Source organism: Sander vitreus, unplaced genomic scaffold (assembly GCF_031162955.1).
Source record: "Sander vitreus isolate 19-12246 unplaced genomic scaffold, sanVit1 ctg865_0, whole genome shotgun sequence".
NCBI lineage: Eukaryota > Metazoa > Chordata > Actinopteri > Perciformes > Percidae > Sander > Sander vitreus.
Genome location: NW_027595946.1, coordinates 243 through 5,818, shown reverse-complemented (window position 1 = coordinate 5,818; position 5,576 = coordinate 243). Strand labels below are relative to the sequence as shown.

The 5,576-nt window shown below is 39.4% G+C and overlaps 2 non-coding genes and 3 pseudogenes across 2 annotated transcripts; all 5 read right to left on the bottom strand.

Annotated features, from left to right (window-relative positions):
* Positions 1 to 643: 643 nt before the first annotated feature.
* On the bottom strand, positions 644 to 762 carry LOC144515050 (5S ribosomal RNA; annotated as a pseudogene).
* Positions 763 to 1,632: 870 nt separating this feature from the next.
* On the bottom strand, positions 1,633 to 1,751 carry LOC144515049 (5S ribosomal RNA; annotated as a pseudogene).
* Positions 1,752 to 2,630: 879 nt separating this feature from the next.
* LOC144515047 (5S ribosomal RNA) lies at positions 2,631 to 2,750 on the bottom strand. Its single transcript, XR_013501684.1, has one exon. It is a non-coding gene; the product is annotated as a 5S ribosomal RNA (ribosomal RNA).
* An 879-nt stretch (positions 2,751 to 3,629) lies between these two features.
* Positions 3,630 to 3,748, bottom strand: LOC144515048 (5S ribosomal RNA; annotated as a pseudogene).
* An 877-nt stretch (positions 3,749 to 4,625) lies between these two features.
* Positions 4,626 to 4,744, bottom strand: LOC144515046 (5S ribosomal RNA). The gene has a single exon (XR_013501683.1). It is a non-coding gene; the product is annotated as a 5S ribosomal RNA (ribosomal RNA).
* Between the last annotated feature and the right edge of the window lie 832 nt (positions 4,745 to 5,576).

Genomic DNA, 5,576 nt, shown 5'->3' with positions numbered 1-5,576 from the left:
TGCTGTATTTTTTAAGCATTCTTTCATTTGTTTTGTTCCATATTTATTCATTCATTTAGCCTGTTGCTATATGTATTCTTACATGTATGTATTTCCATGTTTATTTTTTTCATTACTGTAATTATTTCTCAATTCTTTGAACTTACCTTTACTCAGACTTGAGTGACTTGTCGCCTTCCTGCAAATTTGCATGATCCAAAATGTAGATATCTCTGATTTTCAAACTATCCAGATTGGCATAATCTTGAAGAACAAGAATATTCAATTCATGGTCAAAGTGCATGAACTCCTACTTGAATTGTTGAACACTGTGAGGTTGTTTATTTTTAGTTTTACTAAAGATGTTGCTTCCAAAAAAAAGTTGCATCCTCCGTACAGTTTCCCTTTGTCAGCTCTGTCTCCAGCAAAGGAGGAGTAGCGCCTCTGGCGATGGTGAAAATGAGCTTAGCAAACCACTGTCTTTATTTTCTAAGCTCACTAGATGGCACCCTGTTCAAAGAAAAGGGGTTAAAGGAATGGCACAGTGTGTTTTCAACCCTTTGTTGAACAGAAAGTGGCATCTAGTGAGCCCAGAAAATGAAGACAGTGTTTTGCTTTTGCTTCATTTGACCATTACTAGCGCCCTCTGCTGACGGAAAAGAAAAGCTTACAGCACCGGTATTCCCAGGCGGTCTCCCATCCAAGCACTGACCCGCCCGACCCTGCTTAGCTTCCCGAGATCGGACGAGATCGGGCGTGTTCAGGTGCGGTATGGCCGCAAGCGAGTGTACCAAGTGAAACAAGCTATTTAAAGACGATGAACCCTGTGAGGTTCTCGAAAACTGTTGAAGACGCAGCCAGCTGAGTGAGTACCTCAACTACATGTAATCACACTAGTAGTGCACCTATACATTTTGCAGTAGCTCTCTGGCAGTTCAACTACATCTCATCTTCGAACCAACAAGTTGAATTGCTTTTTTTCTGCTTCTTTTTTCGGTACTGTAATTAACACTGCTGTATTTTTAAGCATTCTTTCATTTGTTTTGTTCCATATTTATTCATTCATTTAGCCTGTTGCTATATGTATTCTTACATGTATGTATTTCCATGTTTATTTTTTTCATTACTGTAATTATTTCTCAATTCTTTTGAACTTTACCTTTACTCAGACTTGAGTGACTTGTCGTCTCCGTAAATTTGCATGATCCAAAATGTAGATATCTCTGATTTCAAAACTATCCAGATCGGCACAATCTTGAAGAACAAGAACAAACAATCATGGTCAAAGTGCATGAACTCCTACTTGAATTGTTGAACACTGTGAGGTTGTTTATTTTAGTTTTAATTAAAGATGTTGCTTCCAAAAAAAAGTTGCATCCTCCGTACAGTTTCCTTGTCAGCTCTGTCTCCAGCAAAGGAGGAGTAGCGCCTCTGGCGATGGTGAAATGAAGCTATGCAAACCACTGTCTTTATTTTCCAAGCTCACTAGATGGCAATCTGTTCAAAGAAAAGGGTTAAAGGAATGGCAATTCAGTGTGTTTTTCAACCCTTTGTTGAACAGAAAGTGGCATCTAGTGAGCTCAGAAAATGAAGACAGTGTTTTGCTTTGCTTCATTTGACCATTACTAGCGCCCTCTGCTGACGGAAAAGAAAAGCTTACAGCACCGGGTATTCCCAGGCGGTCTCCCATCCAGTACTGACCCGGCCCGACCCTCTGCTTAGCTTCCGAGATCGGACGAGACCGGGCGTGTTCAGGGTGGTATGGCCGTAGCTTTGAGTGTACCAAGTGAAAACAAGCTATTTAAAGACGATGAACCCCAGAGGTTCTCAAAACTGTTGAAGACGCAGTTTGGGGTTGAGGAGTACTCAACTACATGTAATCACACTAGTAGTGCACCTATACATTTTGCAGTAGCTCTCTGGTAGTTCAACTACATTCATCTTCTCGAACCAACAAGTTGAATTGCTTTTTTTTGCTCTTTTTTTCGGTACTGTAATTAACACTGCTGTATTTTTTAAGCATTCTTTCATTTGTTTTGTTCCATATTTATTCATTCATTTAGCCTGTTGCTATATGTATTCTTACATGTATGTATTTCCATGTTTATTTTTTTCATTACTGTAATTATTTCTCAATTCTTTTGAACTTTACCTTTACTCAGACTTGAGTGACTTGTCGTCTTCCCGTAAATTTGCATGATCCAAAATGTAGATATCTTTGATTTCAAAACTATCCAGATCGGCACAATCTTGAAGAACAAGAACAAAGAATTCATGGTCAAAGTGCATGAACTCCTACTTGAATTGTTGAACACTGTGAGGTTGTTTATTTTAGTTTTAATTAAAGATGTTGCTTCCAAAAAAAAGTTGCATCCTCCGTACAGTTTCCTTTGTCAGCTCTGTCTCCAGCAAAGGAGGAGTAGCGCCTCTGGCGATGGTGAATGAAGCTTTGCAAAACCACTGTCTTTATTTTCTAAGCTCACTAGATGGCAATCTCTGTTCAAAGAAAAGGGTTAAAGGAATGGCAATTCAGTGTGTTTTCAACCCTTTGTTGAACAGAAAGTGGCATCTAGTGAGCTCAGAAAATGAAGACAGTGTTTTGCTTTGCTTCATTTGACCATTACTAGCGCCCTCTGCTGACGGAAAAGAAAAGCTTACAGCACCGGGTATTCCCAGGCGGTCTCCCATCCAAGTACTGACCCGGCCCGACCCTGCTTAGCTTCCGAGATCGGACGAGATCGGGCGTGTTCAGGGTGGTATGGCCAGTAAGCTGAGTGTACCAAGTGAAAAACAAGCTATTTAAAGACGATGAACCCCAGAGGTTCTCAAAACTGTTGAAGACGCAGTTTGGGGGTTGAGGAGTACTCAACTACATGTAATCACACTAGTAGTGCACCTATACATTTTGCAGTAGCTCTCTGGTAGTTCAACTACATTCATCTTCGAACCAACAAGTTGAATTGCTTTTTTTGCTCTCTTTTTTTCGGTACTGTAATTAACACTGCTGTATTTTTAAGCATTCTTTCATTTGTTTTGTTCCATATTTATTCATTCATTTAGCCTGTTGCTATATGTATTCTTACATGTATGTATTTCCATGTTTATTTTTTTTCATTACTGTAATTATTTCTCAATTCTTTTGAACTTTACCTTTACTCAGACTTGAGTGACTTGTCGTCTTCCGTAAATTTGCATGATCCAAAATGTAGATATCTTTGATTTCAAAACTATCCAGATCGGCACAATCTTGAAGAACAAGAACAAAGAATTCATGGTCAAAGTGCATGAACTCCTACTTGAATTGTTGAACACTGTGAGGTTGTTTATTTTAGTTTTAATTAAAGATGTTGCTTCCAAAAAAAAGTTGCATCCTCCGTACAGTTTCCTTTGTCAGCTCTGTCTCCAGCAAAGGAGGAGTAGCGCTCTCTGGCGATGGTGAAATGAAGCTTTGCAAACCACTGTCTTTATTTTCTAAGCTCACTAGATGGCAATCTCTGTTCAAAGAAAAGGGTTAAAGGAATGGCAATTCAGTGTGTTTTTCAACCCTTTGTTGAACAGAAAGTGGCATCTAGTGAGCTCAGAAAATGAAGACAGTGTTTTGCTTTGCTTCATTTGACCATTACTAGCGCCCTCTGCTGACGGAAAAGAAAAGCTTACAGCACCGGGTATTCCGCAGGCGGTCTCCCATCCAAGTACTGACCCGGCCCGACCCTGCTTAGCTTCCGAGATCGGACGAGATCGAGCGTGTTCAGGGTGGTATGGCCGTAGCTTGAGTGTACCAAGTGAAAACAAGCTATTTAAAGACGATGAACCCCAGAGGTTCTCAAAACTGTTGAAGACGCAGTTTGGGGTTGAGGAGTACTCAACTACATGTAATCACACCAGTAGTGCACCTATACATTTTGCAGTAGCTCTCTGGTAGTTCAACTACATTCATCTTCGAACCAACAAGTTGAATTGCTTTTTTTGCTCTCTTTTTTTCGGTACTGTAATTAACACTGCTGTATTTTTAAGCATTCTTTCATTTGTTTTGTTCCATATTTATTCATTCATTTAGCCTGTTGCTATATGTATTCTTACATGTATGTATTTCCATGTTTATTTTTTTTCATTACTGTAATTATTTCTCAATTCTTTTTGAACTTTACCTTACTCAGACTTGAGTGACTTGTCGTCTTCTCGTAAATTTGCATGATCCAAAATGTAGATATCTCTGATTTCAAAACTATCCAGATCGGCATAATCTTGAAGAACAAGAACAAAGAATTCATGGTCAAAGTGCATGAACTCCTACTTGAATTGTTGAACACTGTGAGGTTGTTTATTTTAGTTTTAATTAAAGATGTTGCTTCCAAAAAAAAAGTTGCATCCTCCGTACAGTTTCCTTGTCAGCTCTGTCTCCAGCAAAGGAGGAGTAGCGCTCTCTGGCGATGGTGAAATGAAGCTTGCAAACCACTGTCTTTATTTTCTAAGCTCACTAGATGGCACTCTGTTCAAAGAAAAGGGTTAAAGGAATGGCAATTCAGTGTGTTTTTCAACCCTTTGTTGAACAGAAAGTGGCATCTAGTGAGCTCAGAAAATGAAGACAGTGTTTTTGCTTTGCTTCATTTGACCATTACTAGCGCCCTCTGCTGACGGAAAAGAAAAGCTTACAGCACCGGGTATTCCCAGGCGGTCTCCCATCCAAGTACTGACCCGGCCCGACCCTGCTTAGCTTCCGAGATCGGACGAGATCGGGCGTGTTCAGGGTGGTATGGCCGTAAGCGAGTGTACCAAGTGAAAACAAGCTATTTAAAGACGATGAACCCCAGAGGTTCTCAAAACTGTTGAAGACGCAGTTTGGGGGTTGAGGAGTACTCAACTACATGTAATCACACTAGTAGTGCACTCTATACATTTTGCAGTAGCTCTCTGGTAGTTCAACTACATTCATCTTCGAACCAACAAGTTGAATTGCTTTTTTTTGCTCTCTTTTTTCGGTACTGTAATTAACACTGCTGTATTTTTTTAAGCATTCTTTCATTTGTTTTGTTCCATATTTATTCATTCATTTAGCCTGTTGCTATATGTATTCTTACATGTATGTATTTCCATGTTTATTTTTTCATTACTGTAATTATTTCTCAATTCTTTTGAACTTTACCTTTACTCAGACTTGAGTGACTTGTCGTCTTCCGCAAATTTGCATGATCCAAAATGTAGATATCTTTGATTTCAAAACTATCCAGATCGGCACAATCTTGAAGAACAAGAACAAAGAATTCATGGTCAAAGTGCATGAACTCCTACTTGAATTGTTGAACACTGTGAGGTTGTTTATTTTAGTTTTAATTAAAGATGTTGCTTCCAAAAAAAAGTTGCATCCTCCGCACAGTTTCCTTGTCAGCTCTGTCTCCAGCAAAGGAGGAGTAGCGCCTCTGGCGATGGTGAAATGAAGCTTTGTGAAACCACTGTCTTTATTTTCTAAGCTCACTAGATGGCAATCTCTGTTCAAAGAAAAGGGTTAAAGGAATGGCAATTCAGTGTGTTTTTCAACCCTTGTTGAACAGAAAGTGGCATCTAGTGAGCTCAGAAAATGAAGACAGTGTTTTGCTTTG